The sequence below is a fragment of the Panthera tigris genome, chromosome B2, assembly GCF_018350195.1.
Source record: "Panthera tigris isolate Pti1 chromosome B2, P.tigris_Pti1_mat1.1, whole genome shotgun sequence".
In the NCBI taxonomy this organism is placed as follows: Eukaryota; Metazoa; Chordata; class Mammalia; order Carnivora; family Felidae; genus Panthera; species Panthera tigris.
The window spans coordinates 144,740,201-144,755,151 of NC_056664.1; the positions used below are offsets into that span (position 1 = coordinate 144,740,201).

The 14,951-nt window shown below is 38.2% G+C and overlaps 1 protein-coding gene across 2 annotated transcripts in view; it reads right to left on the reverse strand.

Annotated features, from left to right (window-relative positions):
- Positions 1-14,951, reverse strand: part of PRKN (parkin RBR E3 ubiquitin protein ligase) — a 1,336,804-nt gene that overhangs the window by 1,056,835 nt on the left and 265,018 nt on the right. The window lies entirely within an intron of this gene.

The window sequence follows — 14,951 nt, forward strand, 5'->3', positions numbered from 1 at the left end:
CTTCCGATGAAAAGGGGCAGAACAAGCCCTAAGGTGGAAGGAACAAAGACAAGGGCTGAACCAGCCCACACCCACACCTAACAAGAGAGTCTGAGCACCTTTCCCGATTCTACCTTCAGTGTTATCACATCAGTCCTGTGATAACTATCGGTCAGGGTGGGAGGGTTTACACCACAGCAACGCCAGAGTTACCATGGGACCTCTGTATTCTGGAGAACCAGTTTCCCAGCAGACCACTGCACTTAACCCATTAGTGTCAGTGGAAAAACTGAGGACAGTGCTTTGTGGAGGGTGGGCAGTGATTAGGCGTGCTGTAGAGGACGAGACAGGGACATTGTAAGCAGAATATAAATCATGAGTACACAAACAAATTTCATAAGAGGCCAGAATAGGATGTGGAAACAGTTGTCAATCTTTTGGGCTGTTTTAATTTTTTTTTTTTAATTTTTCTAGTATCCATAAAAACACTATTTATAAATCAAACTCAATTATTCAAAGAAATGCTTTGAATCTTAGCATTCTCCCATCAGTGTCTTGTGTCAAATAAATAAAACCAAAATAATACAAGACCTAAAAAGAGCCCAGTACTTTTGAATAAGAGGTTGTTCACGGCAAACATCTTCTACCTGAAGCGAAGTTGAAAATACCAAGTCAACCAACAAACCCTAAAAGACTATCAAGAAACACTGTATTTTTCAAAGTCATAAGAAATCTAGAGGTGTATTTTCTAGTCAAACCAAGTCTTACAAGTGATTAGTAAATGTATTGCTATTTTCAAATAGTAATATCCCTTGGTATTTGTTTTCTACGCCTTCAAAAATTTATTAAGCTTTCAATGGTACCTTTTTAATAAACTGAAATCAATCATAAGAAGAATCTCCCCCTTTACTGTAACTAATTTAGTCTTTTAATAGCTCATATACCCTTTTACAGAGAAATTGCTTCCTAGCGGCGAATAGGACTGAATAACCGACATTCAATTTTTTATGTATATATTTTGTATATATATGTAAAGCCACAGGACAGAGATAAACTCAGCAATCATATACAACATTTTATGATATAAGCAATATATGAAGGCTGACATAGAAGAAATTAACCTTTTCCTTTTAAAGCACTCAAAAAAAGATACCAACCCAAAAAGATACTAATTTAATCGGCAAGGCAAGAGCCACATCACTACCTTTAAATGGACTACAAAATAATAGATTATGTAAATTTAGCATTTCCATTCTGTTTTTGAATTACAGAGGTGACAAAGGAGTCAGTTAAGTAGGCCATATAATGTGTTTTCTCTTTAGAGTGTCTCCTAATCCTCTTGTCCTGTACTTTAAATTCGAGTGACTCACAAACTCTTAGGAGCAATCTCAAATAAACGGATTTTGAATAGTAAGTACTCTTGTAAAATTGCTTACAGAATAAAATGGTGTGCCCAGATATATTCAGCACACTAAAGAAAAAGGTAAACTCCATTAGAATAAGATATACTATAACGTAAAAATTGGCCGTAAGACTTAAATCAAAGGAGCTCCTGCAAGTAAGACTTACTGAGGTCAGCCATTCTGAGGTTAGCCTGAGTAAAGAAATAGGAAATTCCACATGGGGTAAATTTGTTCTCTTTTGGGATATTTCAAAACAAAATGAATTTCAGGATGAATCTATTGCACATTGGAAATAAAAGGCTCTTCTTTTCTTTTGTGAATTATTCATTAAATGAAATTAACGATATTTACAGTTTTGCTTATGCATCAAAGGTTTAATTTCATTTAAAACTCAAAACAACCCCATTGAAATACGGGCACTATTGCTATTTCCATTTGGTACACGAGAAAAATAGAGTATGAAAAATGTAAAAATCTTGCCCATCCCAGAAAGTCTGACTTTGAGAGTGATTCATATCTACTTCATTATAACTGTGTACTGGAAAGTCAAATAGAGTTCTAACTAAATGACTTCACCTAGCAAATGACATTCTTGAAGTCTTAACTTCTCTGTTATATATGCCAATAAGTGTAGGTTGGAGACGACATCATGAAAAACTCCTGTAATAATATATATGATATGTTATATATATTATTATATATAATCATAATATAACAATATAATGTAATGAAATATAATATAATGTAGTGTAATATGTGTATTATGTATGTATCAGCCATTTAGACTTCTATAGAACAGCATGCATCTCAATTTTGCTCAAAATGAGAATTAACTGAGGAGCAAAACAGGCAAATGGAGGGAGGAGGTGTTCATCTACTTTTGCAGGTTCTGAAGTTCTTAGTGTCCAACTTTTAAATAACAATAGAAATATCTTAGTAAGTTTTTGTTTTTATTTTCTCTCCTATCAGAACAGTGTTTTGATGAATTATGCATAAATAGAATGCAAACACACAGATCCATTTCCCTTTGAAATACTTAAGGATGTAAAAATGAACAGAAAATATCCTTGGCAACACGGGTACTGAGCTTTCAAAAGCCCACATGTTTGAACTAAAGTTTGTGATATACTCCAAAACATAGACATCAGTCACTTCTCACATTCCTCACTTCTCTCTCTAATGTCAGGACGTTTTATCAGTTTAAAAGGCACAGCTCTGTGCCATTAATTAGGCTACATATTAAATGACATAGGAGTGGCACTTCCAAATGCAAACTGACCAGATCCAACAACAGGATAGGAAACATTCGAAGGCAAAATAAAATCTAATGACAGAATCAAACCCTCAATTAAATACCTTTACACACATGCACAAAATCTGTAACTTTCTTCCCAAGAACTGCATTCCCTAAATGAACATATGCTTGCCTGTGTAAAGACACATATGCACAAAAGGCTGTATTTTAAAAATCCACAAATCATTGAGACAACAGCACTACTGGCATTAACTTTACAATCATGAACTTGAACCACAAATCAGGGATGGTTGAGGTTTTGCTTCCATTCAAATGAGTTTGTGTGTCCTCTGTTTTAGCTCATAGCCAAAGAATGCTGTCTTAGCACATCCTTCAAGCCCTCAGCAAGGCTAGAATGGCAACACCCACTTTTCCAAAGGCAATTACATTTAATTCCACTTCTACTGCTAAGTGATTTATGAGCATTGTGCTCTTATCAATGTTAATCCTAATAACTGGAGGGAAAGGGTGCCTGGGTGATTCAGTTAGTTGAGGGTCTGCCTTCGGCCCAGGTCAAGATCTCATGGTTTATGGGTTCAAGCCCTGTGTCAGGCTCTGTGCTGACAGCTCAGGGCCTGGAGCCTGCTTCAGATTCTGTGTCTCCCTCTCTCTGTCCCTCCCCTGCTCACTCTCACTCTCTCTCTCTCTCTCTCTCTCTCTCTCAAAAATAAAAATAAACATTAAAAAAATAAATTATGGAAACTTTAAAAAAATAATTGGAGGGGAAAAGTTAATATAACATGTTACAACAGGAAATTAAAACTCTCCTGGTCCCGTTTAAAGTTGTTTCCTCTTTCTTACGGGCACCACTGAAATTCTAACTAAAGTAAATTATTTTATTATGGGCTTATCTCCCATTTAATTCACACCTAAAGAAAATAAAAGGGAGCAGAGGAAATATTTACCAATGTTCATCTAGAAATTAATGAGAACTATGGCTCTAGCCCACAAACAAACAGAAAATGAAGAATGCATACTTCCGTGTGTATCAGTCATAAGTGTGTTTTGTATATAAGCTCTAAAGGGCTTTTTTCATATAAAATTTTTCATTGTTCTCTGACAATAATCCCAAGCTTGTTACAATTACTTGGTAAGAGGGTAGAAGGAAAGACAAGAATTGGGGTGAGCAGTATTTTGGTTTAAGGTGAACGGTATAGACACAAATTCTCATTTCTTTACTTCTCTAAAGGATAATGGCCATATCAAACAAAATCTTAAACACAGTCAGGTCAACTGCATGATGGAATCTGAATCCAATAACAGAGACAACAGAATAGACTATTTGAAACGAGGACTTCTGTGAATAGTAATAAAATTTCACATTGTGCAATCATTCTTCCACTTGTCAAGTTTCTTATGAGACAGGCTTTTCCCCTAGATACTCTAATAAAATGCATCCTATCTTAAGATTTAGGGGATTGGTTTGCTCCAGAGTCTTACTCCCTCACACATTGTCTACCTCGGAAAATGAGCACAATCAGGACAATGGAAAACATCTTTGAGAGACATGAGCCCATTAAATAAACCTGCAGACTATATCTTCAGCCTCTTATAAGCTAAAAGATTCTCAACTTTTTTTTTTCCTTCAAGTCTGCGTTTATTCATGGCAATCCTCAAAGAGATTTTGTAAGTCCACAGGGACACACAAATGTCAAGACTCCCTTCCAACAAACAGAAAAATAACATTTCTGAGGGTTACTGAGTTATGCAAAAAATAAGTTAATTCAGAGATTCTTTCCAAACGACACATATAAACATTAGACACCAGCAGATTAAATAAGGGACTTCTGGAAGTGAGCACTTGCTGGGCAGACATTAGCATCCTCTGATTCCACATTCTGACACTTTGTGGTGCTTACCAGCTGCCATAATAATGCCCCCGTACCTTGAAGGAACTCAACAGGGTGTCTACGTTTACCTAAATGAATGAGGCCAGCAGTAAGTTCCATTAGCAAGTCAACCCTTTGGAAAACATGTGTGCATTATTCCCGAGCTGTTCGAAGGTCTCATACGACTGTACTTTGGCATACAAAGAAATCACTGCTTTATGTATGTAACCTGGCTTCCTTTTGTCTTACAATCAGAGGGAAAAAAAAATAAATTTAAGTAAAACATATTGGCCATTTATATTGTCATTTGTATAATTCCTCTTATATACAAACCAAAAAAACCACAGAGGGTCTGCATTGTATGTTCTAATTTAATCTAGCCTCTGTCTTGTATTCAAGAAAGTAAAAAAAAATAAATAGTTTATAAATGAAATCATTTCATCCCTAAATTCCTTCTATTACATAAATGCATAGTACCAGTAAAAGAGGAACATTTTTTTCTAAGTGAATGTTTTCTGTAACCATTAAAACCACAATGGTTACATAAGATGTCCATTTAATTCCTAAAACTAAATTCCTGACTCTCAAATCAACTTGGAAAATATGTACAGCTAGAAGACACAGTTGTTAAGAACTGTTTATTTTTGTTTATCTTAGTATTTGGTAAAGACTTTAAAAATAAATACTAATCATGTCCATTCGGACTTATAAGGTGCTAAACATTCTGTTTAAGAATTCAAGAAAGATGGCTTAATATTTCTATAAGTACTACATTTTATTGGCTCTAATCTTTAGTGTGAATTAGTCTTTAAATGTCTCTGAGAATCAGTTAAATTATTTTTAAGAAATACTGTCCCATTAAAATAGTTGCAAATAACAAGCTTATGTATTTTCTACAGGAAGAGATAGTTTCTATCCCTCCTCCGTGGAAGATGGCAGAAAAAGTTCTGTTTGTTGTTGTTTTAACTAAACTTCATCTTAAGATACATATAGGTTCACATGTCTTTGTAAGAAATAATACAGAGAGATCCTAGGTTTCCTGCTCCGAGTTTCCCAATGGTGGCACCTTGCAAAACTATAATACAACATCACAATCACACTATCAGCAGTCAAGATGCAGAACACCCATCACTCCACGGGGCCCCCTAGCCTCCTGTTGACCTTTCACCGCCAGTACTCCCCCCTCCTGCCCCCACTCTCCCCCCCAACACCCAGAGGCCACTCCTCTCCCCTCCATTTCTTTAATTTCATCATTTCACAACTGTCATACAGATGGAATCATTCAGCATGTGACCTTTGAGTTTTAGCATTTTTTCCCTCCGTGCAATTTCCTTGAGATCCATCCAAAATGTTGTGCGTATCAATAGTTCACTCCTTCTCATTGTTGAGTATGATACGGTTGTACCACGGTTTGTTTAATCATTCACCACCGAAGGACATCAGGCTTATTTCCAGTTTTTCCCTAATGTGAAGGCAGCTGCTATAAACATTCACGTACCGGGTTTTGTGTGACCACACGTTTGCATCCCTCTGAGATGAATAACCGGAAGTGTGACTACTGTGTTGCATGGTAAAGTGTATGCTTAGTTTTTAAGAAACTGCCACACTCTTCTCCAGCGTAACGTACCAATTTTAAGAAATCGGCATTCCACCTCCGTCTGCAGGAACCACCACCCCGATCAGTCAGCAGCCTTCAACATGCACACTAGACCCTCCACGAGCAAAAAGGTGATGACTCCCTGAAAGCTCAGATAATGGTTAGCATTTTTGGCCATAAAGTATTTTTTAAACTCAAGTGTGTGTATTGGTCGCACACCTAACAGACTACAGTATAGTGCAAACATGACTCTATATGCAGCCGGAAACCAAAAACATCATGTGACTTTATCGTTGTATCTGCATTATTGTGGTGATCTGGAACAGAACCTGCAATATCTCTGGGGTATGCGTGCGCATTTTCTCTAGCTGCTTTCAAAATGTTTTCCTTGTCGTTAGGTTTTAGAAGTTTAATTATAACGTGTGTATTGCTTTGATTTTTTTTTTTGGTATTGCTTTGAATTTGTCAAAATTCTGGATTCTCTCAGCTTCATGAATCTGCAGCTTTATGTGGCTTGCAGAATTGGGGAAGTTCTCAGCCATTATTTCTCTGAGCCCTTTTAGTCCTGCCCTCTTTTATCCTCTCCTTCCAAACTCTGATGACACAATTTTTAAATGTTCTTTTATAGACCCACATATTTCTGTGGCTTCCTTCCTCCTTCCACCTTCCTGTTCACTGACTTTTTCCTCCATCCCCTGTATTCTTCTGTTGACCCATCCGCTGAGCTTTATATTTCTCATTTGTATTTTCCAATTCTATAATTTCCATCTATTCTTCTTTGTATCTTTTCTGTCTTTCCTCAGACTCGTTTTTCTCACTTACTTCAAGCACATCTGTCATCGTTTATTGAAGCCTTGTATCACGGTTGTTTAAAATATCTATCTGATAATTCTATCTTTATCATCTCCACATCAGCAACAACTGATAATCTCTTCATACAGTTTGAGATCTTGCTGATTCTTGGTTGTTTTCCTTTGAAACCCGGGAATTTTCTCATTTTGTTATGAGACTCTGAATCTTATTGAAACCTTCTGCTTGAGCTGGCTTTTTTTCCGACACTACTCCAGCGGGAAAAGGGGGTCACCACCTCATCATTGCCAATGGAAACAGAATTCCAGGTTCTTCACTCATTATCTGTGGAAATGGGGACTCCTCATTACTGCTGGGTGGGAGTGATGATCTGGCACCACACACAGTCTCCACTGGCACTGTAGTCGCGATGGCCTTGTGACCACTTGGCAACAGCGAGAATCCCAACTTACCTCTAGGGTTCTTCTGTTGCCATGCCAGCAGGGAGACAGCAGGCATGCCAGGAGAGCAGGTGTGTAAGGCATTCATTACAGACTCATTAGAGCCTCACAGGGGAGGTAATCTAGGCTCTCACTCAGCCTTTGTTACTGTTGGTAGCCATGAGCGTGGAGCCACAGTGTTTCGGTGGTGTTTAGCTGGAAAAGTACAATTATTGTCTAAAAGTTTTCCATGTTGCTAGGCTACTCTGTTCCTGGTCTTTTGGATAGAAAACAGTCATTCATTCGTGGGGGCTTTTTCTTTCTTTTTTTTTTTGTTTTTTTTTTGTTTTGGTCTGCACATGTTGGCATTTCTAGGTTTATTTCACCAGCTCCAAGTCCAGAATATATTTGTTAAAAAGAAAAACTAAATAACTCACACCTGTATTGTGCCTTGGGTCCTGAGGTCCTCAGCTAGTCTGCATTCTCAGAATCCTCATGTTTGTATTATATGTAACATCCAGAATTTTAGTGTGCTCAGGAGGAGGAATAAGTGAAAGTCACCTTCCCAGAAACAACGCCTATGACAGACCACCCATTTTTGACATCTTTAGTTTATCCATTTCTCTTTAATTCTTTAAAGCTCTTAAAATCTTGCTAATAACAAGAAAGAACAGGTTAATGTATAAAGAAAATGATCGTACTCTAACAGTGCTTCTCAAACACGACTGTGGACATATCCTCTAGGAACTGAGAATTCTATGAAATTGTTTAAGATATTGGGAACAGTTTGGTTCTAATCTTTAAAACTTGCATTTTAGAAGTTAAATAGATAAAACTATTTTTTACTATAAAAATTTTGATAATAAAATTGTAGTCTTAAGCCATCATTTCCCACCCAGAGTGCATAGGGGAAGGCACCAAAAAATAATTTCTAAAAGACATGGAGACTCATCAGTGCGAGAAATACTGCCCAGTAACCATTTCTCTCCATCTACCCAGGATACATCTTTCGTCCTGGAATAATTACTTATCTTTTTTTTTTTTTAATTGTTTTAACGTTCATTTATTTTTGAGAGCAAGAGAGAAACAAAGTGTGAGCAAGGGAGGGGCAGAGACACAGAATCCAAAGCAGGCTCCAGGCTCTGAGCTGTGAGCACAGAGCCCGACGCAGGGCTCGAACTCATGAACTGTGAGATCATGACCTGAGCTGAAGTAGGATGCTTAACTGACTAAGCCACCCAGGCACCCCTGCCCTTCTTTCATTCTCAAAAGCATCCAGTTGATCCAGTTGTATATGAGAAACCATAATGGTCACATTACTTATGATCATTATGAAAAGAAAAAATAACAATAAATAAAAACAAAAGTGAGCTTCCCAGCAAGTGTATACATCACCCCTCCCACTCCACCTTTTCAGTATAACGCCATGTTTATTCAGTATTTGTTAGTGGAAATATGAAGCAGCTCATGTGCATGGTTTATTTTCTTTTTCTCCACAGTAATTTCTCATTCTACATTCCATACTTAGACTGGAAAGCATAGCTTCTCTAATGATAAAGGGTCACTAAATAGTTGTAAACATGTGTTTGGATGCGTATACGAATACTGATGAATACTAATCTGCTGCCAATGGCACACCTTAATAAAACAAACTTGCAAATAAATGTTCTTAGTCTTTACAGTGAAACTCTTTTTTTTTTTTTTTTTTTTTTTAATTTTTTTTTTCAACATTTTTTATTTATTTTTGGGACAGAGAGAGACAGAGCATGAACGGGGGAGGGTCAGAGAGAGAGGGAGACACAGAATCAGAAGCAGGCTCCAGGCTCTGAGCCATCAGCCCAGAGCCCGACGCGGGGCTCGAACTCACGGACCGCGAGATCGCGACCTGGCTGAAGTCGGACGCTTAACCAACTGCGCCACCCAGGCGCCCCTACAGTGAAACTCTTATTCAAAAACAAATTACCAGTCTCTCAATACCTAAATCACTAAACTATGATCTAAAAAATTTCAGAAATTGCTTTTTTGATATCTGCAAGTATACATGAACTCATAATTCGGGTAAAATATAAAACAACTTGATAGAATTTTTGTTAATTTTTTTTTTAATGTTTATTTATTTTTTTGGGACAGAGAGAGACAGAGTATGAACGGGAGAGGGAGACACAGAATCGGAAGCAGGCTCCAGGCTCTGGGCCATCAGCCCAGAGCCCGACGCGGGGCTCGAACTCACGGACCGTGAGATCGTGACCTGAGCTGAAGTCGGACGCTTAACCGACTGAGCCACCCAGGAGCCCCAACAACTTGATAGAATTAAAGGGAAAAGTTATAAGATTAGAAGTGAAAATATACTTATTACCATATAAAGAAAGAATCATTATCAATTACTAAAAATATATGAGTCATAGGGGCCTGCTGGTACATTTCTCCCTGTCATTTGATTTTTTATAACTATCATATTAATTCAAATCAGAAAAATATGGCCTAAGTATATTAACAGGGAAATGATAATGAGGGAAAAAATTTACACAGCATTAAGGAATCACCAACTTTCAAGAATTTAGTTAAATAATATTTATTTATGTTAGAGGTGGTTCAAGGGGCATACAGAACATTCACAACATTACTGTGAAGTTTTTAAAGTTCCAGAATTTAGCAAGCTAACTAGAGATAAGATCAAAACAATTTATAATGTTTCTGAAAATCTTACAGATTTCAAAACCCATGATTCTTTTGTCATTGGATATGGTTTACCTTGTCAGTTAACATGGGTGTTCACTACTCACAAAATTTGAAACACACATAGTGCATATCATTAAAAATACAGCCAATTAGACAATTTGGCTTCTCAGTGTCATTAATTCGTCTTTGATACTTACAACCTAAGCTAGTAAAGTCTAAATGTTCTTTGTCTTCCAAAATCAGATCATGTCGCTATCATAAAGCTTAGAAGAAAGCAGTAATAAACTGATGCCTTTTAATATTTGCCATATGAATAATCTATTTTATGGAATGATCATCTCCAAATGTATATATACATTTTAAATATCATAAAATTGAATATTTGTTTAAAGGAATTTATGAACATCTACCTGGATGAATTTTTTTATAAAGCAAATATTTTTATGTAAAATACACAGATTTTATTTTCTATTTTGTGATTCTAGTTAATTATTACAAAGAGAATGCAAACAGAATAACTTTTCTCTAATATTAATTAAATATAACAAGGATTCTCATTTCCCGGCTGTGATGCTTAATTTTATGTGTCAACTTGACTGGGCTACAGGGTGCCCAGGCATTTGGTAAAACATAAGTCTAGGTGTGTACATGAGTGTGTTTTGGGGTGGTTAATATTTGGATTTATAGACTGAGCAAAGCAGATGGCTCTCTCCAACATGGGTGGGCCTCATCCAATCAGGTGAAGGCCTGGGGGGTGGGGAAGGATGGACTTTCCCAGAATAAGAGGGAATCTCTCCTTCCCAATGGCCCTTTAACAAGGACACTCTTTTGGGGTTTGGGGATTTTGTGGAATTTTTTTGTTGTTTTGTTTTGTTTTCCCTGCCTTTGGACTCGACCTGAAATATCAGCTCTTCCTGGGTCTCAACCCGTCAGCCTTCAGACTGAAACTACACCCTCCCCTCTCCTGGTTTTCAATCCTTCAGACTGAGACTGGAACTAAGGTTGCTGACTGCCCATCTTGGGACTTGCCAGCCTTCATACCTGTGTGAATCAGTTCCTTGTAATAATCTGCGTATCTATCCATTGATCTGCCCATTCTATCTAGATAGACATCCTATCTGGATGGATGGATGAATGGATGGTTAGACAGATCAATAGATTGATCCTACTGGTTCTGTTTCTCTGGAGAACTCTAATACACTGGGTCATAAACCTACACTGATATTAATAATATTAATACAGCTCCTGTGAATACAATGAATTCTGCTCAAACAAAATCTTAGACAAATTCTCAAGTCCTTTGTCATTGTAGGACAATCTAATTGCAAAGTTCATAAGTTTTGATATACACAACTGGTTTAGAATGTCACTTTCCATGTACAGTTCAGAATAATAAATTCAAGATTATGTAGAAGAGATTTCAGAGATTTTTGACATGTAGCGTTTTAGATTTGGGGGATAGGAGAAGGGGAAATGCATCATTTGGTTGGGCCCTGAACACTCTGTTGCAAAAGCTGGCAAGAATTCTTTATAAAGAAAAAAATATCAAGCCATTGTGAATAGTAAGTCAAAGACACTTTTATGTTGCATGCTTATACGTATAAGAAAAATAATAAAAGCATGCACAGAAACATTGTTTATGAAGTAGGAAAAATGGTACAACTCTTTTCGATTTGCTTTCAACAAGCACAGTGCGTCGCAGATAATCACTTGACAGAAATATAATTTAGAAGCAATAATACCATGATGAACCTTTACTGGACACTATAGCTGCAGGTTTCTATTTTTACCAAATTTATTTAGAGGAAGTATAAAGTCTTTTCCGGCTTGCCAAGTTCAAATTCTACTATTCTTAAGCCAAGTAAAACTTGTACATGTAAGGGACAAAAATTTCTCAACTCCACAGAGTTCTTTTTACTTAAGTATACTAAAATTCCATTGGACTACAATTATACATTTTAGTTAAAATGTATAAATACTCCATGCATATACATTCACACACGAGCGTGCGCATACACACACAATTATATACAGACATACGTGCCTCAGTCAAATATGTATCTGATTGTCAATCCTTAACTCTTTATTATTTTTAATGTTTATTTTTGAAAGAGAGAGAGAGTGAGTGCAACTGGGGGAGGAAAAGAGAGAGAGGGAGAGGGGGGTGGGAAAGAGAGAATCTCAAGCAGGTGTGCACTGCCAGCTCAGAGACCCATACAGGGCTTGACCCCACGAACCGAGATCACAACTTGCGCCCGAGTCAGATACGTAACCAACTGAGCCACCCAGGAGCCCCATGCCTTAACTCTTTAATTTACTGCAGACATACTCATCATAATTCATGACGGAAAGTAGTCTTGTGTTATTTAAGGTGATGTCTTGGATTCTGAAGTTGTCACCTAATAACGGTGATGACAATCATGACAAGGAAGATGCTAATAAATGCTAGCATTTGTATAGCGTCTACTGTATGTCCTCCTCTGTTCTAACAGCGTCACATAAATTCACTAACTTAGTCCTCACAAAATTCTAACCAGACAAGTACTAGTATTATTCCCGCTTTACGAATGAGCGAAGTGACACACAGGCCACATTCTCTAAGCATGTAAGATACATTTAAAAAAATTGTTTTGCTTTAATTTGCAATATTAAAACTAGATATTCCCTAAATATTTAGGGGTTATATCATGTTATAAACAGTCCACAGAGTATAATCCATATACTTAGAAATGAAGATTATATAACAACGTGGAAAAGCTTACAATATGAAGTGAAAAATAATCAGAGTATAAAATTGCAAAAGAAAAAGAATACAAAATTGCATGTCACACTGATCACAACTATATAGAAATCACTCATGCAGCGCCTGGGTGGCTCCGTCGGTTAAGCGTCCGACTTCGGCTCAGGTCATGATCTCACGGTTTGTGAGTTCAAGCCCCGTGTTCAGCTCTGTGCTGACAGCTCAGAGCCTAGAGCCTCCTTCGGATTCTCTATCTCCCTCTCTCTCTCTACCCCTCCCCCACTTGCGCTGTCTCTATCTCTCATAAATAAATAAACTCAAAAAATTAAAAGGAAAAAAAAAGACATCAGTCACGCACACAATCAAGGGCTAGCGAACGTGCAACACAGTGTAGAACCCGCGGCTCCTCCAGGAACTCTCTGCCTCTCCTTCCTCTCGCTGAAGAGCTGAGCTTGTGCGTGACAACCTCCCCAGCTCGTGCTGAACCCGGACAATCTGGCTTTCACCAGCCATGGTCTTGGACTGGAGTCGCCCCTATGAGACACCAAGTCCAAAGGCTGTTTTCCTCTCATCCTCCACCATCTGTGCAGGGCGCATATACTTTGTTACCAGTAATGGCCTTTTTTCAAATATTCTCAAAAGCATCGGTTGGATAGATGATGCCTCCTTCGCTGGTTCCTCCCCTTGCTACCTAAAAGACTTGCTCACACCTCTGACCTCTGTCCCTTGGCAATTGCATCTAATCCAATAGCTGTAATATTTACCTCTATGTAACTGGCCCTTAAATAAAGTGAACCCCTAAGCAACACAGGTAAGTGCTCAAACGCCTGCTACACATCTCCACATATAGAGTTACCCCAGCAACCACTGGTTATGGTAAGTTCTTCAGTCTTCCCACAATCAGACTGGATCTCCAGACTCCCATTTCTCTCCACAGCACCCTATTTCGCCCTAGCTCTCCAAGCATGAAGCCTCAATGCCACGTCAGCCAAGGCTCTGTAAAATACAGCTCCAGACGCCCTCCTGCCCGTCTGCAACATCTCTCCTAGCTTCTAGAAGAACAGGAACCCATGTTTTCCCACAAGCACACCATGTTCCTGCCCCATCTATGGAATCTTACTTGAGTTTCAATTCATCCACAAAGTCTTTCTTGGTGACTTCCACTCAGATGTTTTTCTCTACCTTTAAAATCTTTGTATCACTTACCTTTCAGGTTTCATGTTGCAGTTCTCATGTTTGATGTTCTTACATTGAACCCTGAAACTGATGCTAGTTTTAACATACACCATAGGGTTCAACCTGATACTTCTGTTGCTTTGAGCAACAGTTCCCCCCCCCCCCCCACCAAATAAAGAGCAGTGACCACAAAAGCAGGGATGAGTTTTGCTTTTTTGTGTGTGTGTGAGCCCCTGAGAAACCCAGGATATTGGAAGTATTTGTCAAAATGAAAAGAATCTCAATCAGTGTGTATATATGTGTTTGTAAAATGAATCCTCTGTAGCAATTAGTCTAACCCATCAGCTCTAACGGTAGAGGTGAAGAGCTTTAGCACCTGAAACTTCAAAACTCCTGGTAACATAAAATATTTTGGTTCAAGGAACTGTTTTAAAATCATTTATTTGTGAAGGGAACATTCTTGGATTTAGAGGTTGGCAGGTACAGTAAAAAGCTTTTTAGTTGACTGAAATAAGAAAAAAAAAACTCAAAACACTTTTAAGCACAGGCACTTCCCTTATAAAAACAAACTGCAGAAAGCCAAGCACAGCAGTTTATGAACAAAGAGCAGGTGCCTCCAGCCATCAGCAAAGAGGCACCGGAGCAGGAGGAGAGTGATTTGCATTTCTATGGCTCCTTTTGTATGCCCAAATTCCGAGAGCATTACACCCAGAGACAGTAAATATAATTAGCAGAAGACAGCAAAGAGAGGATGTCATTGCCAGAGGGGCTCCAGGTCAACAGGCACAGCAGCGCCCCCCAGAAAGCTGTAAACATGAGTGCCATTCATCTGTGCTGGTGAAGACAGGGGAGAAATGTGTGTGTGGGGGGGGGGTCCTTCAGCTTGACCCTACCATCCACAGAAGGCATGTGCTACTCCTTGCTTTCACAAAGAATGATTTCAATCCCGTGTTGAACCCTATTTGCTGGCTTCCCCAACCCACTTCTAGATGAGGGCACTGTTCATCACGTGCTTTAACCACTTC